This window comes from Macrotis lagotis, chromosome 5 (assembly GCF_037893015.1).
Source record: "Macrotis lagotis isolate mMagLag1 chromosome 5, bilby.v1.9.chrom.fasta, whole genome shotgun sequence".
Taxonomy (NCBI): domain Eukaryota; kingdom Metazoa; phylum Chordata; class Mammalia; order Peramelemorphia; family Peramelidae; genus Macrotis; species Macrotis lagotis.
Window position 1 is genome coordinate 33,364,881 of NC_133662.1, and position 27,472 is coordinate 33,392,352.

At 32.7% G+C, this 27,472-nt stretch overlaps 1 long non-coding RNA gene across 1 annotated transcript in view; it reads left to right on the top strand.

Moving 5' to 3' along the window:
- The first annotated feature begins 2,509 nt into the window (after positions 1–2,509).
- Positions 2,510–27,472, top strand: part of LOC141489663 (uncharacterized) — a 74,345-nt gene continuing 49,382 nt past the window's right edge. Inside the window, exons 1-2 of the long non-coding RNA XR_012468965.1 lie at positions 2,510–2,682; positions 11,998–12,095. This is a non-coding gene — a long non-coding RNA (uncharacterized LOC141489663). The remainder of the gene's footprint in view (positions 2,683–11,997; positions 12,096–27,472) is intronic.

Below are 27,472 nucleotides of genomic sequence, written 5' to 3' on the forward strand. Positions count from 1 at the left end.
ATTTTCATGTGTTTTACCTCTTTGCATCCTAAAAGAGAATCTGTGAAGTAGATAAATCAGGCATTATTATTTCTATTTCATTGCTGAGGAGTAAGAGTTGAGAAGATCAGTTATCTTCTTTTTAGTTTGTATATCAGTAACCTTTATTTCTCATTATATTCCCCCTTGATCCCTTATCAAAAGTCACCTCTTATAAAAAGAAATAAAAACAAAAATCTTTAAAAGTCCATTGAAAAAGAAATAAAGACATCAATCAGGTCAAAGAATGTATGCAAAGTGAGGCATCTACTGTCTTCCTTTTCTCCAAAGAGAGAAAAGCTTTCTCTTCATAAGTCTCCTTTGGAGTCAAGGTTAAGATTTTAATTAGTTTTTATTTTGTGGTTATTGTTTTTTTCCAATTACATTGTAGTCACTGTATATGTTGTTTTCTTATTTCTACTTATTTTACTTTTTATTAGTTCATTATGTTTTCCTATGGCAACCTGTAGTCATTATATTCACCATTCAACATTGGAGTACAACAATATTAAATCATATTCATATACCACAATTTTCTAAATCATGGTTACAATGAGCTTCTGTTCAATTTTCAAAAATTCTTCATTAGTATTGTTTAAAGTTTTTCTGTAAAAATTTCAGTGTATATGGTTCCTTTTGTGTTGTCCTTAACTTCCTTGGAGCATAGGCCTATCAATAGGATTTCTGTAAACCTTACAAAGCTTTGTAAATATTATTCATTAATCATCATCATCATTATTATCACAATAATCATATCATCATCATCATCATCATCAATAGTAGTGGTAGTGATGGTGGTGGTGGTGCTGATAGTAACAGTAGCAACAATGGTAGTAGCATTTTAGTCATTTTTTTCATAATTCCAATTTGCTTTTCACAAGAACTAAATCAATTTACAACTCTAATCACATGACATTTCTTTTATTTATTTTCTGTACATAGAATATGAAATAAAATATTTATGCTATATACATACAATTTTGGCCTCACCTAAATTTCTCAAAGCATCCTTTTCCCCAACAAGCCCAAAGAGTCTAAAATTCAACAAATGAAGTTCTCTGAAAAAGTCTGAAATGCAGTGTTCTAAACTTAAAGTATCTCACCTTTGCAGTGGTTGGGGAAGTCCTTTCATATCTCTTCTTTGAAGCCCTTCATTTTTATTTAAAGATAATAGCAATAATAATAATATTTTTGTTCAGTCATTTCATTTGGGTTTGACTCTTTGGGATGCCATTTGGGATTTTATTGGCAAAAATAATGGAGTAGTATCTATTTCCTTCTCCACCTCATTTTACAGATGAGAAAACTGAAGCAAATAGGGCTGAATTACTTACTTAGGGTCATACAGTGTCTGAGATCAGATTTGAATTCAGGAAGATGAGTCTTTCTCAACTAGACCTGGTACTCAATTCCCTGTGCCACCTAACTGCTATAATTGATATTTGTATGAGTGGAGAATTCAGGTCTCACTGCATTATGTTTTATTTTGGGTCAAACTGCTTCTTAATAGGAGAGAAGAGATAGATTAGTTTTTAAATTCAAACACTCAAGGTGCCTCTTGGAACAACAAAAGCCTCCCAAATTCTCCCTGAGATAAGTTTTGATAGCAGTGTATTTATCCAAGTTTGCCTGGATATTTCTCAAGTAGCCTCACCTAAATTCTCTAATGACATAGTAATCTTTCCACCTGAATGTTCTGGAATAAGTTGTAACTTTTCATTTCTATTTCTTTTTCAAAGTTTTAATGAGGTGTGGACTGGGGGTGGGGGTGGGCAGTAACCAGCAATTTCTTTGAATGCTACAATCTGACAGCGGGTCACCACTGCATTGTAACCCATCACTTCAGACCACATCAGGAATCGCTCCAAGCTGACATAAACCAGAAGGGTCATAGAAAGAAGGTTCAAAAAGACATTATTTTAAAATTCTTTTTACCTTGTATCTTGAAAGAGGGAAGGAGTTGGAGAAAAAACAAACAACAAATAAGAAACCACTATGTTTTTATTTTCCCAGGGGTAGTTTTCTGCAGAGATGCCAGTTCATAAAAATATGAGAACTTTTTGGCAGCATGACTTTGAAAACAGACCTGGTTTGGAGCCCTCCATGTGTCCTCAGATTCTCCTTGGTGACCCTGAGGTTAAATTTCTAGAGGTGGAAAAAATTTTCAAGGACACTGTGATAGATGATAATTGCTAGTCTGGGTCTAAGACAATCAGAATCTTAAAACTGGAGAAATGACCATAAATTATGTAATTCAATCTATCCCTTTTAAAACTGGGGAAAATATATATGCATACAACTACAACAACTGAAGGTCAAGGAGGTTGTGACGTTGTCAAAGACTGTAGTTAAATTGTGGTAAAGTTTGGGCAAGAATCAAATTTTCCTGAGTCCTGAATCAATGTTCTTTCACATCACATGTTTTGACCACTCAGGGTTTGTTTTTAACTATGATGTTCTTTTCAGTTCTCGAAAGCTCCTGCTGACTTGCTTGAACTGATGCTGAGTGAAGTCAACAGAAGCAATAGAACATTGTCCACATTAACATAAACATTGTGATATGATCAACTGTGATGGGTGCAGCTCCTCTTACAGTTCAGAGATCAAGGACAATCCTGGAAAACCTTCTATGGACAATGCCATCCACATCCGGAGGGAAAAAAGGTATGGAATCTGAATTCAGAGCAAAATATACTGTTCACTTTTTTGAAACTTCTTTTATGTTTTTCCTTTCTTCTCATATTTTTTCTTTCCCCTTAGTTCTAATTCCTCTTTTACAACATGACAAAAATGTAAATGTGCTAATCATGAATTCACATATATAAGTTTTACCAGACCATTTGCTGTCATGGTGGGGGGAAAGGGAAGGGGAGAGGGCTGATAGAAAAATGTAGAACACATAAACTTAGATGAATTCACATTTCTTGCATAAAAAAATAAAATGAAATGAAATTGAAAATAAAAAAGAAAGCTCCTACTTACTCTTCTACAATCCAGGCAAATTGACTGTTTCTCCTTTCCTCATATATGACTATTCAACACCAGTTCTAGGTCATTACACTGTATTATCCCCCAAGCCAGGAATGTGCTCACTCATTCTTCATCAATGATTCCTTTTCTTCCTGTAAAACACACCTCAATTTACTTTCTTCTACATAAAACATTTCTTTATGTCTCCAAGTTCAATAGCCCTCTCTAACCATCACCTTTTGTACTTAACTTTATATTTATTTGTACTTCTTTTCCTTATATGTATATATGTCTTTATATGTATGTATATATATATACACATATATATATACATATATATATATTTATATATATGGACTGTTTCCTTCCCTACTTTTGTAACTCCCAGTGCCTAGAAAAGTGCCTGACACATAGCTGTTTAAAAAAAGTTCACTAACTGGTTGAAAAGCAGACATTTATCTAGTGTACAAGTTTTGAAAAAACATTTTATGCATATTATATCATTGACTCCCCTATATAATAATGCTGGGAGATAAGTTTGTGATTATACCCATCTTATATATGAAGAACTTAATTCATAGAGAGCTTATTTTTCCATGGCTGAATTATTAATGTTGTCAATTATGTTTATAATTTTCCTAAAAATTTTAATCAGTCCTACTTTCCTGGGTAAAAAAGAAATCCATCCTGGTCATAATGTACAATTTTTGTGATATATTAGCTGTACTCTCCATAGTCATATTTTATTTAAAATTTTTCATCAGTAGTTATTATTGGTTTGTAGTCATATTTGGTCTATTGTTTTCTTTCTATGGTAACTCTTTCTGGTTAAGATATCAGGAACATATTTGTAATAGAGAAGTAATATGGTAGAATTTCTTCTTTAATTTCTTTTTTAAAAATAGATCATATAGTATTAGAATTAATTATAAATGTGTGGCAGAATTCATTTTAAATTCATCTAGTCCTTGAGTCTTTTCCTTGGGAGTTTATTTATAGTTTGCCTGATTTCTTTCTTTTTTTAATGTTTGTAAGGCTATGAGGTTAAGTGACTTGTTCAAGATTGCACTGCTAAGTAAGCACTAAGTGTCTGAGGTCAAATTTGAACTCAGGGCTTCCTGATTCCAAGGTCAATGCTCTATCCACTGCACCACCTAGCTGCCCCATTAATATACTTTTCTAAGAGAGATTATTTAAGCATTCTGATTCATTTTCTGTCAGTTTGGACAATATATATTTTTATAAATATTTGTTCAATTAATTCATGTTATTAATTTTACTGACATATAGGTGGATGCAATAGCTCTTGTTTTTAATTTTTAATTGACTGTGAGTTCAGGTTTTTCTTTAATTTTTGATGCTGGTAATATGGTTGTCTCTTTCTTTTGAAAAAATCAAATTAGCAAATGGATTATCCATTTTCCCCCTATTCCCCCCAAAAGACCTGCTCCTGGTTTTACTTATTTCCTTTTTTTTAAAATTTGGAAACTTATTAGTCTCCACTTTGATTTATAGGAGTTCTGTTCTGTGGTTTAAGGGAGGGGGTAATTTGTGGATTTTCCAGGTTTTCTTTTTTATTTCCATGTCCAATTTGTTGCTCCACTCTCTATTCTATCCCTCAAATGTTGGTATGTTTTCCATTGTTGTCGCATTTAATGAAAATGATTGCTTCTTTAATATATCATTTTACAACTATTCTTTAGGATTAAATTAATTAATTTCTAATGAACTTAATCTAGTATTAAAATATCTTTTATTGAATGTATTTTTATTGAATGGTGCTTATCAAAGGATATAGTCAATATTTCTGTTTTGCTGTATTTGTTTTGTAATATAATACATGGACAATTTTTGTAAAGGTGACATGCCCAGCTGAGAAAAAGGTTATATTCCTTTCTATTCCCATTTGACATTCTCCAGCAGTGTATCATACCCAATTAAAATTCTATTTTTCTCTTTAACATATTTCTTGGGTATTTTACAGTTAGGATTATATAAGTATAAGAGGAATAAATTGAGGCCCCCCACAATTATGTTTTTTCTGTTTAATTTCTCCTGTGATTTAACTTTTCCTTTAATAGTTTACATATCATGCCATTTTGTATATATAGGTTCCTTATTCTCTTAATTAGATCTGTTTTTGCTTTTGCTTTATCTGAAATCATGATTGTCAACCCTGCCTTTTTGCTTCAGGTAAAACTTAAGAAACTCTATTTCAGTCATATATTCTAACTGTGTGTTTCTTATGAATCATATATAGTTGATTCATCAATTCTGCTATCTTCTTCCCTTTAATGATGAGTTCATCCCATTCATGTTTATAGTTATAATTGTTAATTATATTTCTCTCCTTTTCTGTCTCTTAGATTTCTCCTTCTCTTTTTCCTTTGTTCCTTCTTTAATAACCCTATTTTGCTTCTGAACCTTGCCTATCTTAACCTACTCTCTCTCTTATTCTTTGCCCTTTCCCCTTAATCACTTTCCCTTCTTCTTCCCTGTTTGGTAAGATATATTTCTATTCCTAACTCTAAGTTTGTGTAGTCTTCTCTTTTTTAACTAATGTGAAGTTCAAATTTTCTTCCCCTCCCCATCAATTACCCCATTGGTTATTAAAAACTAAAACCTCTTTCTTGTGCACTCCATTTATGTGAAAACATTTTCTCCATTTTCCCCCTGCTCTTCTGCTTCTCCTAGTGCATTGTTTTTCCCTCTTCTTCCATTCTTCATTTAAGATCATCTAAACAAAATAGGATCATATGTCTATTTCTTTCTCTGGGTCTAAATTAATTAAATTCCCTCTAACATTGCTGATGATGACAAAGTTCTGAGGGATTACAGGTATTATCTCTCCATATAAGAATGTCAACAGTTTAACCTTATTTAGTCCTTTTAGACTTCTCTATGTTTTCTTTTTTGGTTTACTTGACTCTTGATTTGTGTGTCAAACTTTCTCCATGGTTCTGACCTTTCCACTGGGGATATTTTAGAGTCCTCTATTTCCTATTTCATTTCCCCCCAGTAGGATCATACTCAATTTTGTTGGGTGGAGATAGCAACTCTAGTATAGATTTATACTCAAATATTAAATTATATATATATATATATATATATATATATATATATATATATATATAGTATGGAATTCTAGTGTAGAATTATAATGTGATAATAATAATTGTGATAATAATAGCTGATGAAAGAATTGAAGCATACCTGAGAATGGGTTTAGCAGGACTATTCCATGGAACAAGAACAAAAATTCTGCAAAATTCTGGGAACTTTAAAGAAATGTGTCTCAGAGTTGGAGGGTTTGTACTGTGACAAGCTGAAATGATTCCCATGATGACCCTCAATTAGAAAGAGCTTCTGAACTCACTGGATCTTAAAGTCCTCTACCCTTGACTGCAATCTGTAGATTGCACTGAGATTATTGAAACCATTCCCTGGGATACTTTTCAATCTCTCTCTCTCTCTCTCTCTCTCTCTCTCTCTCTCTCTCTATCTATCTCTCTCTCTATCTATCTATCTATCTCCCTTCCTCCCTCATATATGTAACAAATTATAAATATATAAATATAAAATTAATATATATTACATATTTATGATTAAGAATTCCTGGTTATATGACAGTAGGTTTTCAATATTGATCTGACATATTATCAGAGTAGTAGTCCCTATCTTCACTCCATATACAGGTTCCATAACCAAACCAGAATCATAGTTCAGTACATTGCAACTAGATCAAAGAGAAAAAGGTAGAAGAAATGGGAAACTGATGGAGGCACAATGTTGTGACTTTGTCCCATCTGTATGTGATTGGTGAAATTATCACACCCTTATCTTAATCCTACATTTAAATACACAAAAGAGAAACTTTTAAAATCTATTTAATGATTTCTTTTTCCCTTTGCTGATATAACTTTAAAAATATGCCTACCAATTTATTTGTTAAAAAAAGAAAAAAAAGGTAGAAAATTTCCTTTTGGACTTAGTTCCCCTGTGTTGAATCTGAGCCTGGAGCACCTTTTTACAGCTGGAAATAGGGGGTTATAATGAAAATGCTGACACAACCTCAACTATAGAGGTGCTAGCAGGCATTGCTATAATAAATAATGTGGGAAATATTTTACACTTCAAGGCAATTACATGTTCAGCCATCTTTAGGATAGCTGGCCCATGAAGGGTAAGGATTAGGTTTCTTTGACAAGTGTAAAAGACCCATGACTCATGAATGCCAGGAGGCAAGAATGAATTACAAGAACTGAGTGAAAGCCACATAATCACCTATCATAGGTAAAAAATATTCTGTTTATTTGCAGGAGGCAGGCTAGCCAAGCCCATCTAGAATGTTCCTACCAGTTTGGGATTTGATCATGTGGATTGGAGTTATCAAACATTGGGCAAATTCCCTTTATGACGTCAACTAGAATCATTATTCTCACAGATGTTTCTACCATAATATATATAATACATACAATTATTTATATATATATATACATATATGTATGAGTGAACAGAAAAATGATGATTGCTTGTATTGAGGGTATCAGATCTATCATATACCACAATGACAACCAAGAAAAGCAGCAGTAGGATGGTTGATGAATGGTGAGATTCTTAAACAAGGGAGATATTTATAGTTATATATAGATTTTATATAAATATATTTATATAATGTCTCATCTCTGCCTTCTAATTTTTTTCTGATTGTAATACTTTTATTACAGAAGACAACTATTTAAAGTCTGACCCAAGCTTATTTTATTTTTTTTATTTTTAGGTGCACTGTAGACATAAAAATTCATTATCAAAGAATGCAGTTATAATTCAATGTAACTAATAATAAAGAAAGGAAGAAAATAGTAAAATAGGGAACATAATTCTTATAACCCCCCCAAAAAAACTATAATTTAATTTACCTTTAGTCTTTCTAACTTCCTAGAATAAGGGATGTTACAGTTACTTTGCAACTCAAAATCTGAATTGTGGAAGTTTAGATAGCAGGGCCATTTCATCTTTGAAGTCTTTCTCAAGAGTACTTTGAAAGTAAACAAAAGAACAATAGAAAACTCTTAGCTCTCATCTGTAAACATTATCATGGTTTTGACAGTATTCTAAGCTTGAAGACCCCATGACTACAGACCCAGAAATTATGTTCTTTCCCTTTATTCTAACCGTATCTTTCCATTCCTATTTGGACATTCACTTATCTAGGCCACATTTTTAAGCCTCTCATGATAAAAATTCCTCACCAATCAAAATTCTCAATTAACCACATCACCATGCAAATGTACAGACATAAAGGAAATTATTTCACATTCCCTAAATCTCATGAAAAATGAAATGCAATAGAACATATATATGTGTATATATATATATATATATATATATATATATATATATATATATATACACCAAATGGCATAGTATGTAAACTATTAAAGGAAAAGTTAAATCACTTATAGGAGAAATTAAACAGAAAAATCATAATTGTGGGAGACCTCAGTTTATTCCTCTTGCACTTATTTAATTCTAACTATAAAATACCCAAGAAATATTTTAAAGAGATAAATAGAATTTTAATTGGGCATGATACACTGCAGGACAATGTCAAATGGGAATAGAAAGGATATATTTTATCTCAGTTCAATTACTACTAGGCATTTTTAAGGTTCAGTTATTTAGTCTTAATTTAATTTTGAATACTTTCTTTAAAGGTTTTGTATTGTGGGACAGCTAGGTGGCACAGTGGATAGAGCACCAGCTTGGACTCAGGAGAACCGGAGTTCAAATGCAGACTCAGATGTTTAATAATTGCCTTGCTTTATGAGCTTGGGCAAGTCACTTAACCCCATTACCTTAAATGAATAAAAAAATTTTTAAAAGATTTTGTATTGCTTATAATTCTTATTGCATTTTGCTTAGTGAAGTAAGTCTCATATTTCTACTTCTTTTGTTTTTTTTGTTCATGAAGAATGCTTCATAAATGGTATGTTGTGTTTGTAAAATTGTCAGATATAGATATGATATATCAATATTCTTTCTTTTCCTGTTCATTAGCAGAAATCTGTCATATCATATCAGTTTTCTAAAGTGCAATTCAGTTAGATTTATCAACAACTAGAAAAGAAAAATTGATGCCTCAAACTATTATACTTTTATTGCACATTTCCCCCTTATTTAGATACTTTTTCTTTGATTACTTAGATATCATTTAATATTTATTATATAATAATAATATTATTATTATTATTATTAAATTATTAAATAGTGATCTTATTTCATTATCTATGATGCCTTTAAGCATAATATTCAATCATAGTTAATTTTTCTGTTGCCTCTTCTGAGATCATGATTGTTACTCTTGGTTTGTTTTGGTTTGTTTTTCTTTTAGTTTAGCTGAAGCATAATGAGTTTTGCTTCATCTCCCTTTTTTTAAACTCTTTGTGAATCTTTATATTCCAAGCATCTCCCTCATAAATATCAATTTTGGTCCCTTTTCATTCTGTTTCTTTTTCTCATTTATATGGATGAATACCTTCAATTTATATTCACTTATATGATTGTTGTCTAGTTATTTTACAAACAAGTTGTTTCAAGTTTCTCCCCTTTCACTCCTACCATAAAGAATAAAGTATTAAAAGTGCTAAGCACAAGAAATCAATACTTAAAGTAGTCTAATTTTAGTGCTATGTATCTCCTAATTTTCCCAAATTTAGAAACAATATCTCTTATATATTTTATCTCCTTTTAATTACTTCAAAAAATTAACTCTAAAATTTTCTTTGCTTTGAATTTTCTGCTTGATTCTATTGTTCTGCTTATACCAAAAGAAGTCTTTCCTGATTCTGATGGTGCTCTATCTGCCACAAAAATTGTCATGTAAATATTTTGAATTTATTTCTGTTGATTCTGTATGTTAGATATGTACTTGTATTCACCATTAAAATGAAAGCTTTTTTAAGTTTTATTCATTTTATTTTATTTTTATGCACTATTACTACTTGATAAATGCTTGTTGACTAATCAGTTGCAAATTTTATATTCCTTTCAAATTTATCCTTTGTTATTTTTGCTATTGATTTTTATTTTTATCTTTAAAAAGTCTTAGACAAATAATTTGGAAATGAATCTATACTGATAACCAGCATTTATTCTATGTTAAGATAGAATCAGTTTTATCTGTTGCAATATTATTGATAAATATCAAGTCTGCTATCTTCTAACTCACTTCTTGAAGAAAATCAACAGTGATATACATGAAGTTTCTACATAACATAAAAATCACTTGCCACTTTTTCCAACATATTCATCACTATCTTCTCATATACCTTTTGATATTCTTTCTATAAACAAAGCCAGAAAACAAAAACAGCTAAAAACTAAAAGAGGTATGGCATGTAGGCTCTCTTTGGAGAAGTTATTTAAGAAATATTGGTCCTCTCAATAAAAAAGCAAGCAAACATATATTAATTGCAAACTATGAGTCAGACACTATGCTAGAATGTGTGCTCATGACAAGTATTTGCAGGTAGACTACTAGGAAGATAATTATAGCTAATTGAGAAGCATATTTATTTCAAATATCTAGAGAAAATTTTAATGATTACCTCAATAAGATCCTCTAAATTAAATTGTTATTTAGTTTACTTCTTGGTGACCTCAATGAAAAGATGATCATACAGAAAGATAATAAAAAATGTTAAAAAATGATTCAGAGAGGGGTGGCTAGGTGGCACATTGGCTAGAGTACCGGCCCTGGAGTCAGGAGTACCTGAGTTCAAATCCGACCTAAGACACTTAATAATTACCTAGCTGTGTGGCCTTGGGCAAGTCACTTAACCCTATTGCCTTGCAAAAAAACCCTAAAAAATGATTCAGAGGTAGCAATCAAGAATAGACTTATAAACTACACAGACTACTTACACTTACATGTCATAAATATGTTCTTCAAAAGTTAGAAATTGTTACCAAATGAATGTCCTTACTAAATTAAATTAAGTATAGTCTAACTGGCTAAAAATGACTGAGTACTGATATTAATCTGTAAATACAAAGACAGATGATTTTGAATAGAAATTTTAAATTAATACCAAAACTGAAGGAATTAAATATTGGAAGATATGGAATATAGCTGAAGCAACTCCAACCTGACCTATTTAAAGATGTTTTAAAACCAAGAAATGAAAAACTAGAGATTACTATAAAAATTAATTATTTCCTAATGGCATATAATTCAAAAATCAAAAACATCAAAGGAAATTAGAACCTCTTCTACCAACATAGTACATAGGACAGACAAGGGCAATAATAGTTGAAAATGCAAGTTAATTATGCTGGAGGATTGTGAACATTATTTACATCTTAAACATGGAAATGGTAGGAAAACATTTTTTAAAAGTTTGGCAAGAGAAACAATGATGCTAGAGAATGTCCCCCAAATATTTTAGGAGTATATTAGAAACATAACACTATAAAAATGAAAATGGAATTAAAATGTTGCTTCTTCTGCAAGGAAGTACATTTTTAAACTGAAAAAAAAATAATTTCACGCTATAGGCAACTCCTAGCGAGTTTACTCCATGAATAAAGATTGGCACCTGCTAATAACTTAAGTCTTAGTTACCTGATTAAGCAACTTGTCTGAAGTCATATATGTCAGAGATGAAACTTAAATTCAGGTTTTACTTACTACAAGATCTGTTCTTTATCTTCCATACTATCTTTATTCTCTGCTCTAAAATCAGTCATTCTCCAAAACATAAAACTTTTAAAATCATACAAAATTCCTTGAAATATGTAAAAGAGATGACTTAAATTGAATATTAGTCAACAGTGACATAAAACAGGAAGAGTTACTGCTGTAAAGGCATCTGACTTCTCCACATGATATGTACAATTCAGAGTCTAAATTGAATCTTACAGTTATTTAACTAACAAGGTCCTACAAATGCCTCTGTATCAATTCTCAGGATATTGCATAATTGATCCATAATTCCTTTCTTTCAGGTTTTGTGGTTGGAGAAGTTTGTAGAAAGCAACCATTTGGCAATCTTCCTGCTCTTCCTGGACGCATTTACAAGTGTCAATTATCTTTTGGTGATATGGTATGTTTGTGAGTCATGGTCTTACAGTTTAAAGAACTAAAGTTATGGTCATCCAAAGGGCAATAAAAAAGTGAGGAGACTGAAGTTTCTTACCAAAGAATTGCTTAGGAAAACTGAGTAAAGGAACTCACCAGAGAGTTATATACCTGCTTAGAAAAACAGGTGGACTAGTCATGCAAAGTAAGTGAAGAATCAAAGATTAACTTTATTTACGTCCTCCCTAGCATCTAAGGCAATTCTGGGCACATACTATATTCCTAATAAATAGTTGTTGATTAATTGATGGCTAACATGTATGAAGAATAATTATAGGTTGTACTTTAGAAGATAATTAGTTGGAAATTGAGTTTGTGGAAATTCCCATGAAATGAATTTATGTTTTCAGGCTGGATCCAGGCTTTGATGCAGAAAGGAATAGAGGAAGTAGGAGGCAGTCTATGAAATAATAAAGTGGAGTCATGAAGTTCCCAGCTTATTTATTCTGTAGATTTATTAGAATAGATAACATAGTATCCCTATACCTCAGTTTGTTGTAAAATTATAAAATAAATGATGACTTTTTCATACCTCACAGGCATATATTGAAGATAATTTCAATTTAATTCAAAACATCAATCATTTATCAAGCCTCTATAATATGACAATCAAGGTGTTAGGTGTTGGTGCTACAAAGACAAAGGAAAAATAGTTCTCTCCCCATAAAATTATATTATTTTGGAGAAAGATGTCAACATGTGCACAGTAAATAAATGCAAAAGACATTCAAAGACAAAGTAGTTCAGAGAGAAAGAGATATGCCCCAAACCAGAGATGTCAGGAAGGGCATATTTTTAAAAGTAACATTTACTCTAACCTTGAAATGAGCAAGGTATTTCAAGAAGGGAAAGAAGAAAATAATATAGGGTATAGCTATGCAAAAGAATGGAGATGAAATATGGGATATCATGAATGAGAATGGGAAAATAATCCCATTTAGCAAGAAAATTGTGGAGAGTAGGGGAAAGAATAATGTGAAATCATCCTATGTATACAATTTTAATTCAGAAGAAATACTAAGAACTTTTAAATCAAAGTATATATGTGTTTGTGTGTGTGTGTGTGTGTATTTTTATACACAAACATGTAAGCATATTTTCCACTACATCCAGGGTAAATTCCTGATCCATATTTGACCAAAGGACCCAGAAGACTCCCAAGAAGAAAGTGAGAATGGTATCTTTGCAGCCTTTTCTTAAATCCAATTCATTTGCATGCCATGGCATCACCTCCCTAATATCCTGGTCCTTTTCAAGAAAGAAGGACAAACAACAATGCATGCATATATCTGATTTCACATATATAAGGACCTCTACATGAAAAAACCAGAACAATTTAAACTATAGCATCAGAGTTATAAAAATGAACAACTTTGTAGATTTGTTTAAACTGATAAAGGATAAATTATCAGAACTAGGACAATTTATATAATAATGGCATTGTAAAAGCAAATTTTAAAGGCTATTAAAAAACTTGATCAATCAATGACCTGTCATGATTCCAGAGGACTAATGATAAAGTATGTTGTCCATCTCTTTACAGAAAAGTGATGGACTTTTGAAAAGAAACATTTTTTGAAAATAACCAGTGAAGGAATTTTTTTTTCCTTAGTGGATTTTCCTTTCTCAGTGGATTTGGTATAAGAGAGAGAAATAAATACTTATTAATCAAAAACTAATTTAACAAATAAATTAGCCATATTATTTATTTGGTGAATTTAGTCATTATTCAGTCAATGACAATAATGCGTATCCATGTTTTATAGCCATAAAATGTGTGGCTATATTTTGGCATGTGTAGTGCATTTCTTTTGGGTAATGACAAAAACATATCTACCAGTAGAAACCCTGAGTCAAAAGATAAGAAAATTTTGGTAAATTTATTCACATAACTCCAATGTGTTTTTCAGAATGGCCATGCTCATTCACTTCTATCAATAGTATATTGATATTCCTTTCAAAAATTTCTAGCCCTTTTTGTTAGTATCTTTGCCAATTTGTTGGGTCTAGATTGAAATAAAGTTTAGGATTTGCATTTCTCTTAGTATTAGTGATTGAATACTTTTTTATATGGTTGTTAATAACTTACAATTATTCTTTTGAGAAATGTTTATTCATATTCTCTGGCCACTTATCTATTGAGAAAGATTTTCACCATTTACTCTTAAACTTAAAATATTTACTTAATGATAAATCAAATGAAGAGTCCTGCATAAAATGTTGCATTTATTCATTAGAAGGCAAAAACAGAAGTGATCATTACTTTCACTCAATAAAAGATAAAAACAGAATAATAAAATTTAATATGAAGAAAGATGGTAATATTTATAACATATACATACTCTAACACTATAAACCAATATGTATAAACCTATATCATACATATAATTTTTATTGGGGGAGGGGGAGAAGTAGACAAACACATAAACATATCAGGGGAGTACATGAATGGAAAAATCTTAGGTGCCCAAGGCAATTTTTCACTCTTTACTTCAGGTCTTGATGTCCTTGATCCCTTCAGGAAAAATATGTACCACAGAAGGAATTTCTCTGCTATTTTTTTCTCCTGATTCTCACTGTTCTGCTGTCGAGTGATAACTTTTTGTTCATACAGAACTTTTTGTTCAAGAGAACTGAGAAAGAGTGCTACATTTTTTAGTGACCAAGAAAGTTCCTTTAAATTGAAGAATTTAGATTCCTGATAAGTTCCTCAGATCTGCAAAAAAAAACAAACAAACAAACAGTGACTTCTGCTTTATCTAATAATCTCCAAGCTTTTCTCCCAGCAAAGCTGGACTCAGAAAAGGAAAAAAAAAACAATCTAAGTCTGTTTCTCCCTTGCAAAGCAGAGGATAGTAGATGATGACACCTTTCTCTGAGATTTTATAAGACAATGGGTAGAAGTAGGTTTAAATGTCTCTTCTCATGTCATCAGGATTTAGCTTTCCTCTAGAAAGTGACTATAAGTCACTCCACCCTTTCTCTAACTGATAGGCACATAAATATCTCTTTTCTTATTATCAGATTCCTAGCAAAGTAGTAGAAAAGTTGGTAGTCTTAGCAAGAAACTTTTCATGTCTTCTCTTTCTGGTTTCTTGTGACTGCAATTAAGGTCAGCTTATTCCTTTACTTCCTCTCTCTCATGTCTTTTTATAGATTATTCTTCTTTGGAATTCTTATAGTTTTTTCAATGTCTCAAATCAGTCTGGATAATTAGTGATCCATGAGTCATTTTTATCTTCTGAGGTAAAACTTAAGAAATTTACTTTTCTTTTGTAGAGACAATTATAATTTTAGACAATAATTTATATAGCCTAATTACATATAAAAACAATTTTTAATATTTTTTAAAAGTTTTGACTTCCAAATTCAATTACCCCTTTCTACTTCCTTCCTTCCCTTCTCTCACCCCTACCATGAGACAATTAGCAATAGGTTATGTTCAAGAAGATTCAAACAAACAAAAAAACCTGACTAAAGTGTGCTCCAGTCTGTTTTTAGATAACACTAGTTGTCTCTCTGTAGCTGGAGAGTATATTTCATCATGAGGTCCTTTTGGAATTTTCTGGAATTATTGTATTGCTGAGAAGAGCTAGGTCACTCATAGTTCTTCATTGTACATTGTTTTTGTTACTGTATACAATGGTCTTGGTTATGTTCATTTCATCAGTTCTTGTAAGTCTTTCCAGATTTTTCTGAAACCAGCTTACTTGTAATTTCTTATAACACTAATATTTTATTTTCAATTCTTAGCTGCAGAAAAGAGCTGTTATACATATTTTTGTACTATTAAATCTTTTTCCCTTTTTAAAAATATCTCTTTGGCATTCAGATCTAGTAGTGGTATTACCAGATCAAAGGATATGAAGTTTTATAACTCTTTGGATATAGTTCCATATTGCTCTCAAGAATGATTAAATCTGTTCACAACTCCAATAGTGCATTAGTGTCCCAGTTTTCCCAAATTCCCTCAAACATTTATCATTTTCCTCTTTTGTCTTATTGGACAATCTGATAGGTTGTTTTAATTTTCATTTCTCTACTCAATAGAGCATTTCTAAAGCATTTTTTTCAAATTACCATAGAAAGTTTTTTCTCTTTTTCTGAAATGTACCTATTCATATGTTTGACCACTTAGTTCTATGTTATATATATTTAATAAATGAGACTTTTATCAAAGATATTTGTTGCAAAGAAACATTTAGAGGGGCAGAATACACAGAAATGTTGAGTAATACAATTTCCCAGTCCAATACAATTTAGAAGTTCTGCAGGAAAGGTCTGTTCCACCACAACCAAGGGTTGGGAAAAGCTACAGCACAGTCACAGCCATAGCCTCAGAGTAGCTGAGCTGGGCAACTGGGTCTTTGGCAGAGGGGGCAGTTTCCAGACCTCTTGGCCCAGGGATCATTGGAGACAGATAGAAAGGGTGATAAGAGAACTCTGCCACAATAGAGTGAGTGTGGAGTGGAGCAATGGCCTCAGAGCAGCTCTGCAGCAGGAATTGGCAGAGCCACCCAGCATGTCCAGAGCTGTCAGCCCATAGATGGTAAGTGGGTTGGGGAAGACTGCAGAGGTCTTTCTGCTCTCCCTGGGGCAGGACTCAGCTGTTTTACCACATTCAGATCCAGGTTACAGTTTGGGCCCCCACAATACCACCATAGCCAAGCAGGGACCCTCCTCACAGCTCCAGGGCAGAGGGGAGGGACACATGCAAGAGAGTAGTCAGAGCTTCTCATAAGACCTTGGAGGAATTAAAATCCGAGTGGGGTGTCTCCAACCCCCCCCCAAAGCCTTGGAAGTGTTGTGAATCAGTCATAGGCTGAGGAAAGGAGAAAACAACAGAAAAAGAAGAATCTGACTATAGAAAATCACTGTGGTCCCATAGAGGATCAAAATACTTATTCAGATGATGACAAAATCAAAACTTTGTATCTAAAACTTCCAAGAGAAATAAAAAAAATTGGCTCAGGCTATGGATGAGCTCAAAAAAGACTTTGAAAAGCCATTAAGGGTTTACTTGGGGTGGCTAGGTGAAGCAGTGGTTAGGGCACCGGCCCTGGAGTCAGGGGTACCTAAGTTCAAATCCAGCCTCAGACACTTAGTAATTACTTATCTGTGTGGTCTTGGAAAAACCACTTAACCCCTTGCAAAAACCTAAAAAAAAGAAAGCAATTAAGGTGGTAGAAAAATTGGGAGGAGAAATGAGAGCAATGCAGATAAAGCATGAAAACCAAGTCAGCAACTTGGTGAAAGAAACACAAAAAAATACTGAAGAAAATAACATTTTAAAAACCAATTTATACAAAAAAACCCAATTTAGGCCAAATGGGAAAAAAAAAAACAACACAAAAAAGCCAATGAGGAGAAGACTGCCTTAAAAAGTAGAATTGGCCACCTGGAAAAGGAGATTAAAAAATTCTCTGAATAAAATAACTCCTTCAAATGCAAAATGGAACTAAAGGAAGATGGTGACTTTGTGAGAACTCAGGAAGAAATAAAACTATAAAGAACAAAAAATTAGAAGAAAATGTGAAATATCTCATTGGAAAAACAACTGACCTCGAAAACAGATCTAAAAGAGATGATTTAAAAATTATTGGACTACCTGAATTTCAAGACCAAGAAAAAAAAAAGCCTGGACTTCATTTTTCAAGAAACAATACAGCAAAATTGCCCTGAGATCCTAGAAACAGAAGATAAAGTAGAAAATCAGAAAATTCATTAATCACCTCCTGAAAGAGATCCCCAAAGAAAAACTTCCAAGAATATTATAGCCAAACTACAAAACTCCCAAGTCAAAGAAAAAGACAATAAAAGCTGCTAGAAACAAGCAATTCAACCACCATGGCTCTATAATCAGGATTACACAGGATGTGGCAGCATCTACATTAAGGGCTCATAGAGCTTGGAATATGATGTTCTGGAAGGCAAAAGATCTTGGTTAACAACCAAGAATCAACTACCCAGCAAAAATGAACATCCTCTTACAAGGGAAAAGATGGATTTTCAATGGAATGGGGGACTTTCAAACTTTCCTATCCAGAGCTGAACAGAAAGTTTGATTTCCAAGTATAAGACTCAGGGGAGCCGTAGAAGGGGTGGATAAGAAGGACTAACTATGAGGAACTTAATGATATTGAACTGTTTATATTCCTCCATGGAAAGAAGATACTGATAACTCTTATGAACTTTCTCATTTATAAGAGCAGTTAGAAGGGGCATATATAGACAAGGCACAGGAAGGAGATAAATATAATGGTATAATAAAGTAAAAGGATGGAGTTAATGGGTGATAAAGAAAAGTACTAGAAGGAAGAGAAAGGAGAGGAGGAAGAAGGGGCTAAGATATTTCACATAAGAGTCAAGAAACAGCTTTTAAAATGGAGTGGAATGGGGGAAGGTGAGGGGGAATGAGTGATCCTTCATTCTCATCAGAAACAGCTCAGAGAGGAAATAACATACACACTTAATAGGGTATAGAAATCTATTTTATCCCAGAGAAAAATGAGAAGGAAAGGGATGGGAATAAAGGGGAACAGAGGGAGGGGAGGAGGATGTAGATGGTAGAAGAGAGGGAAGATGGTGGGAGAAGGTACCTGGCTTGTTTTCCTGTTCAGGATCTTAAGAAAATGGAGGAGTCCCTGACAGTACTTCCTTCTTTTTTTTTCCTCCATGCTATGACTACATCCCAGCTTAGCTAAAATTGGCCTGGTGCAAAAGTTGTTACCTATGCCATGTTCCAACTGGTATTAATTCCATTTATCTTCCATGTTTCAGTTTACAAAATGAAGAAGAAAGACAAGATGATCCCCTAGATCTCTCTCCAATCTTAATATTATGTGAATACAGTCTTTAGATTTATCCAATACATATAAATGTGTACAGTCTGATGTCAAAAAGCCTTCTTTAAATATTTGCCAGGCTATATAGCATAATATATTAAAGTACACACATGTAATACTCCATGCAAATATATTTTTCATTCAGAGACCGTCATGATTATTCAAGAGATTTAAAATAACATGCCACCAATTTATTATTGCTACTTATAAAGTCTTTAGAAGGGCGCCTTGAACATTATGTTAGCATTGATGTGTCAATCTTTTAGTTGAAGGATGACAGTCTGAATCCCAGAACAGTCTTAATTAACAGAAAATAATTAGCATCATTTCCCCAGCAGTGAATATGAGATTTTTTTTTTCAACAGAATCCATTGATTGATAATTAAGGAGGAGTTGGTTGTAATAAAACTCCAGTATTGCAATTTCTAATTGGCCTTTAAGGACATTTTTACAGTTACAGTTACTTTGTTCCAGGCATTTTTGCCTTTTGAAGAGTTTTAATAAGGAAAATGCTCTCTCAAAAGCAAAGGCACTAAAGAACATAAAGGAGACTAAGATGACACATTTTTAGATGCATTAGCTTTTAGACTGGTTTTCAGTTGAAGCTCTTGGTGGTGTGCCCTTTTTAATGGTAGTGTGGACCATTGTCACTCCCCAGAAGGGATAGGTTGTTTTATTTAGTAAGGAGAAATTAGCTTAGAGGCATCTCCTCTACATCCATCAGTTCTTGTCGTTGAAGCAGATCCTTCTTGGAAAATTTCTATCAAGATGTTCTTTATTATCTCTTTATTTTAAGCTCTCTTTATTAGTTCTACAATCTCCAGAAATTATGCCTTCATTATAACCCTTCCAAAACACACACAAACACACACACCTTTATACTTACAAATTCAATTTCACTCAAACCCCAAATAATCTTAAAACATGTCCAAACAGTGGTGGCTAGGTGGCACAGTGGATAGAGCACTGGCCCTGGAGTCAGGAGTACCTGAGTTCAAATCCAGCCTCAGACAATAGTAATTACCTAACTGTGTGGCCTTGGGCAAGCCACTTAACCCCATTGCCTTGAGAAAAAAAAAACATGTCCAAACAAAAAGAACAGAAAAAATTCAGATTCATTTAGGTGACTTTTTAAATGTGTATTATGCTATCCCCCCCAAAATGTAAACTCCTTGAAGTCAGAAACTGACTTTTATTTTTGTCTCTAAATTTCCAGTGCCTAGAACTGATACATCCCTAGTTTCTGATACATAATAGGCATTTTAAAATATTGTCAAAATATTGATTGAGAGTTTTGTGATCTCCAGCACTGGAGAGTGTCTAAACCCATGACTTGTAATCTCAATGGAGCTTGCATCTTAGTGGGGTTCCAAAAATAGTGGGTATCAAGATGAGTTTTATATAATGGTTGATTCTTTTGGTTTTCTACTTCTGACATCTGGACTCAATATACAATTGTTTATATGGCTTACCTGATGCCCTATAAGTATGGAATGAAATGTCTTTTTTCCCCAAGCTAAAAAAGAGGCAGAAGGATATAACAAGTTAGTTTAAGGATGAAATTCCAACTCTTTCACTTTAATCTCTTTTTTGTGAACACCACACATGAGTTTTAACACACTCCATTTCTTTAGTTTTCATTAAAGATTTCAATTTACAAATGCCCATTTGTCTTCCATTTAGTCCTAACTTAATTTCACTTAAAAGATGTTCCATAAGCATCTTTTAAGACTTTTAGAAGTTAAAGAATTTAAGTGAGTAAATAAACACACTTTAGAATATTGACTTTTTTCTCTGCTGAATAACACCTTGGCCTCTACTTTTTTTCTTTCATTCTTTGGAATAACTGACAGTGTCTGCTATCTGAAATGTCTAAGATCATGTAATCATGTGCTTCCACATGTGCTTTCACACCACCTTCATCCAAGAGCTCATACACTTACCTTGAGTATGAACAAAGGAGCCAGTCTGCTTGGAAGAGTTCCAAACAATGCTTCTGGCAAGAAGATTCTCAAATAACTGAGATTCCCCTGGGAAAAGAAATAGACAGGCATATAGAGTTCTCCATAGTTATTCTTTTCTTCTCTTTGTGTTTGTTTGTTTGAATTGTCTTTTATGTCCAGCTGAAAGCATGAATCCCAAACATGTTAAATCCATTAGGAGAAATTATTATTCTTTTTCTCACAGCCATATAAAAAGGAATAACTCTCTTGTCAGTGATGCCATCAAACATCAGTCAGAGCATTTGGTGCAATCAATCTATTACAAACCAATTTTATAGCTATATAATGAGACCTAATTGCTATTTTATTAATCTGGCTACTATTAAATGAGTCAGTAATTGCTTTGCATTCAAGTTGGTTTTCCATTTTAAATTGTGTTTCCAATATATTATCATTAACTTATATACTTATTTTATTTAATATATTTTCTCTCTCCTTTATATTTATGAGATGTTTTTCTTTCTTGCTGGCAAATTCACTAGCAGACAGATGGGAAGATGGTCAAGGCATTGGTGTTTTGCAATGATTTCATTTCTAGGGAATCAGATAAAGTTTTAAAGGAATATGAATTCAAGTACAATTTTTGGATATTTTGAATTTGTGACCCAACTTCATTCAATTACCGATTAAATTTAATTTTGTCCACTATTGATAAAAATAATTGTGCCAAACTCTTGGGTATTTATAATTTTAATCATATTGACTCAAAAACAAAATTAGCATTGGATCATTGTAGCCAATTAGCATTCAGGGATCCAATACATTCCTTGGTGCATAACAATATTGAGGGTCAAAAATTCATTGAAAATTTTCCTATAATTGAGCCTGATAAACACAAAATGTCAAACAAGGTAATGTGAACTACTTGTTTTGATCTACATCTTAGTACCATAGAAAGGTAGCCTGGGCAGCAGCCTTAGTACAATGGAATCATATCTAATGCTCGGATTAATTTTGTAGCACCAAAATCTTGGTAGGAAGTTAGGAAGCAGAAAGTGAATCAGTTTTTTCAATCTATATGGAAAGGTTCTTAAAGTCCAACTAATTCTATATCATGATGAATGGCAGTTTCAGTTCTAAACCAACCATTTAGCCTATCAAATAGATCTATCTTTTTTCATTTTCAAAGTAGGTGACTTTTTTCCACCAAATTAGTTATGACTCTTAAAAGTGTGAAAATACATCTCAGGATCAATTGATATTTGACTTTGAAAAACATAAGGATGACAAAACCAATATACAAAGAAATTAGGTGTTGCACAAGAAAATTTTCTAATTTGCAATATATTTCTATAAATTTTCAGTTCTTAGGTATTAAAAAGATAAATGTAATTGCAGGGAGTCAGAGCTACAAAATACTAATCCAAAACTCCTTTTGAACACCAGTCACTTTCTTATATTTATTTCTAAAATAAGAATTTGCAGCAGAGAGAGAAAGCAGATAATGCTATGTTATTAGTACTCTGGAATGACAGAAAATTCTCTGTTAAAACTGTAGAATACAAGAAAATATACAAAACCCTTCATCTTTTTGTTTTAATATTATCTTGGGTTTATTTATATACTATGCTAGGGTTTGTAGGGTTAGAGGTGTAGAATTGCGAATCTCTTAAATTGGAGACTCAGTCCATTTAATGCACAGATATCAAGATCAATGTTTCCTATCACTTCCATTAACCAAATATTGTGGTGAAGTAAATAAATATAAGTTATTTACAATTTACTTATTTCTCCATTTTTTCCCTTTATTTCTCCTTTCTTTCTTCCTGAGTCATTACCATTGAAAAGGACATAGTCATAAATAACAAAGGTTAAAATGTAAAACCAATCATCCAAGTTAATTAAGTTCAGCCATCCTCAATAACATCATCTGGTGAGACATCATCCATCTGATCTAACTTTGTCATTAGAAAAAATTCTAAGAAAAAAACCCTAACTTTTAAGACTTTATGCTGCTTCATTTGGGTTTTCCATAGGAGATACTTTGAGACTTTTCATCTCTCCCTATCCTCCCACTACTGTTCTCCATTTTGCAGATTATGATGCTGGTGATTTGTTAAATATTATTCAGCTACTGAGTTCTGAGAGACATAGGTGTTGTATGATAAATGATTTTTTAATACTACTCAGCAGAGAGGAATTTGTCATTTGTTAAATATATACATATTCACATGTTTATATATAACCATATAATTCACATAAAACTAATTATATACCAATTCCAAATTCTATTTTATGGAACAATATTAACAGCATTATAATTAATGTTTTTATTGCTGATTATTTCTTAAAGACAAAGTATGATGATGGGACTAAAGAAGGCAGTCAGTAACCTAGTCAAATCCTACAAGCTTCTTGGAATTCCCTTAATGTTCCACAAATTTTCTCCCCTTTGTGCTTTTATCACACTGTTCTATGTACCTAGGATGTCCTCTCATGCTCATATAGTATCAGCCTATTGATTTTCTACCCATGGTTTTAATACTACCTCAAAAGCTCTTTGCCATTTTACCTAAACTTGTATATTATTTTATATGAAAATAATTATGCCTCCCATTTCCTAATAGATTCCAAGATATGTGAAGGAAGAGAGCATATCTTATCAATTTAATTCAAGAAATATTTATTAAGTATCTGCTTTGGGTGAAGTATTTGGGGTACATAGATAATGTTATGCTTTCTCATGCTAAATTCTTTGACTTTATGGGGGGGGAGAAAGGGATAAGGCACATACATAGCTAAGGGCAACATAATGAGAAATGTGATAGTGAAAGGAGAGATATGAGAAGGTGGAGAACACTATCTTCACCTGGGAGAATTAGAACATGCTCCATGGAGTTAGTGATGCCTAAACCTCAAAGAGGTGAAATCTAGAGTAAGAGAGACATTAGACCACACTATGGTGGGTGGTCTAAGAAAATATATACAAAGGCAGTTCAAGAATTAACTAGAAGACTATTTTAGGTGCAAAATAGACTGGATAAAGTTTGAGGACAGTAAAATAAAGTGGGAACATGAGATTATAAATGGAACTGTAAGACAAAAACTAGAATTCACCTAGTTCTTTTCTTCATTTTATATATGAGAAAACAAAGGACCAGAAAGGAAAGAGAATGGCCCAAAATAACTGCTGCAGAGGCAGGACTCAGACACTGAATCAGACACTGAAGCTTTTGAGAGCTTTAGATTGTACAGTATGGAGTTTCAACCCAAGGTAAAAGGTAGACATTGGAGATTTTTGAGTAATAGAAATGGCTTGATTATAATTTGTCATAAAAAGATAATTTTGAAGGCCAAATGAAAGATTGGAAAGGGTAAATCCTGCAGGCAGGAAGAACATGGATGAGGCTATTATAGTAGTCTTAGTTATGAAATCATAAGAATATGAATTGGGTGTTGATAATAGGAATAGAAAAAATGGTAATGATATATTGATATGATTAGCTTAGATATTAGATATGTTAGTTTGTGTACCATGGTTAAGTAGCGCTTTTTAAAAGCATAATAATGTCAAGCAGCTATAATGATATTGCTAGCAGTTTTTGAGTTTTTTGAGAATTGTTGTGGAAGCAAAATCAACAACTCTTGGAACTGATTAGATTATGGGAGATAAGAGACAGGGAATAATAAAAATCAAGAATCCAGATGAGTGGAATAATAATGATACTGCCGATAGTAATTGGAGAGTAGAGAAAAGGAGCAGGTTCTTATTTCAGATTGGGACAATGAATTTGGTAAGCTGGTGGGACATCTCAGTGAAAACAGTGGAGGAACTTAGTGATTCAAGCATGGAATTAAGGAAATAAATTAGGGCTTGGAAGTAAATGACGTAAAATCAATATATGAATCTTGGGAAGAAGAGGGAAAGAAGATAAAGGTAGTAAAGAGAAGTGCCTAGGTCAGAGGCTTTTGAGGTCTTCATGATAGACAAGATCAATAAATAAGGGAAGGACTTCAAGAATATATCCATTTAAAATTTGTGCTGCAGAGTCTAACATCTAATTCTACATGTGAGTAGTTAATAAGTAAATTTTTATTTAGTTGAATTTTTCTCAGGTCAGCGTGTACTTTTATTTTAAAAACTCCTGATTAATTCCTACCTAGGTTTTGAAATGAAAAAAAAATCTTGCTTGACTCTCAGTGCATTAGATCATTCTCTATGTCCATAGAAACTAATAGAAGGTAAGAGGAATAATTCAGGCCAAAAATCATATTACCATTTGGAAACACTTGCTTTAAATGAATCGATTCATAGTCATGGTTGGTATAGAGGATCATTGATTTAGAATCAAATATTCAGATAGGTCTTTAGTAGTCTGTTAGTCCACTCTTTTTGTTTTTCTGATTAATACCTGAGACTCAGAGCTGTTTTGTGCCTTACCCATGGATGCATAGATGGTTTAAACAAAATTTGGAGACAGTCTTCTGAATCTAAATCCAGTGATATGTCCCCAGTACCATGCTACTGGACTCAACTCATACAGATCTAGGTGATCATCTAATACAGTTATCTAATTTCACAATTAAGGAAATTGAAATTGATAGAAGTTCAATGATATATGCAGAATCAAAAAAGTAAGATCTGTGATGTGACTGTAATTTGCTCCATATTGCATATTGGTGAGAAGAGTGGCAAATAGCCCAGGCTATGATTAGTCTTTCCTACCTATGAAAAGAGGAAAATAAGTCAATATGTAGAAAACACTAGCAGTTTTTGAGAATTTTTCAGAAACTGAAAGATTATAGTTACCCAAAGCAAGTATTGGCCTTGGTACTGATACAAGTAGGCTAGCTTCAGAAGAGACTACAGCTAACCATGGTGCTGACTGAACTTCCAGTGGTTGTTACAGTATTGAATGGTGGGTAAATTGACCCTACTCCCACACCCAAGATACCCTCAATAAAGTACCTATTGGTGTTGAGATCTTTAGAGATAAAGTAAATGTTCTGTTGCTCTAGTACATAGAGGAGAAAGGTGAAGACTAAAATTTAACATGATCTCTGCTGATTATCTAAGCTAATTCACCTTCATCTCGTGAGAGTTATTTCAGACCCAAGAGTTCTGGGTACATAATTCAGAGAAATCATAATCATAAGTCACAATCATCATAATCATAATAATCATAATATAACCCTCACTTATATAGTGCTTCATGTTTTGAAAGCACTTTACATACATTATTTCAGTTGGTCCTTATAACAATTTGTTAGTATTATTCTCATTTTACAAATTAGGATGTTGAATCTAAGAGAAAGAAAGCAATTTGTCCACTTAGGTAGAGCTGACTTTAAAGTCAATATTCTTTCCACTATACTACAGTTACCCTCATAGGGTTTGGTGATATAAAACTTCATTCATCTTGCTGTGAGATATGTATTTCTACTTTATAATAGGAGTCATACCTTTTGGTGTACCAGTACTCAGAGGACCAGTCTTTTCCTGGGATATTGTTAGTTTGTGTACCCTGGTTAAGTAGAACTTTTTAAAAAGCATAATAATGTCAAGCAGCTATAAAAAAGAAATAGGTTTATTGTGTAATAATTTTTCTTACTTTTATTAGAAATGTATCTCTGAAGCAAATAATAAGTTAATCATTGACCATATTGTCAAATCAGATAAAAGTTTATAAAATACTTAACATTCCTGAAATATTAAGTAGGTGCTTAATCACCCACTTAATCATTACTTGTACCCTACCTCTCTTGATGAGTAAGACATTTAGCAACTGATTTTGCATAACAATAATGTAGTTGATATTTGTATAGCATTTTACCATTTACAAAATGCCCATTATAGATTAGACTTTGAAATTAATACAAATCATTGAAATATATAATTCTTATAATTTTATTTTATAATAGAACTTTCCCTTCTATCTCCTATCATGTCCATATATTAATTTGTATCACAAAATTGTATTTATTTAAATATATTTATTTATTTGGATTTATATTTATGAAATCGCATAGATATAATTTATCCTTAACTAAGAATGACTGATTATTTTCTTCTGCTCCTACATTTAAAATGGATAAAACAGGATATCCAAGCCCTGAAGATAGCACCAGAGTGAAGAAAGTTCAAAATCTTCTAACTTGGGGGTGGCTAGGTGGTGCAGTGGATAGAGCACCGGCCCTGGAATCAGGAGTACCTGAGTTCAAATCCAGCTTCAGACACTTAATAATTACCTAGCTGTGTGGCCTTGGGCAAGCCACTTAACCCCATTTGCCTTGAAAAAACCTTAAAAAAAAACCCCAACCCCCCCCCCCCAAATCTTCTAACTTACCTCCCTTATTCCAGTCTCTCCCTTCTAACTCTCCTCTGTCTATCAATAGTTATCATTCTTCTTCCCCTTAGACTCTGGATGTCAGATGTACCTTTGACACCTGGTCCTCAAGTTGTTAAATTGTGAGGCATCTTCCTTTATAGCATTGTTTAGATCTATCTTTTAGATTCTACTGGCTTTTTCTCCCATTAGTAAGTATTCCATGGA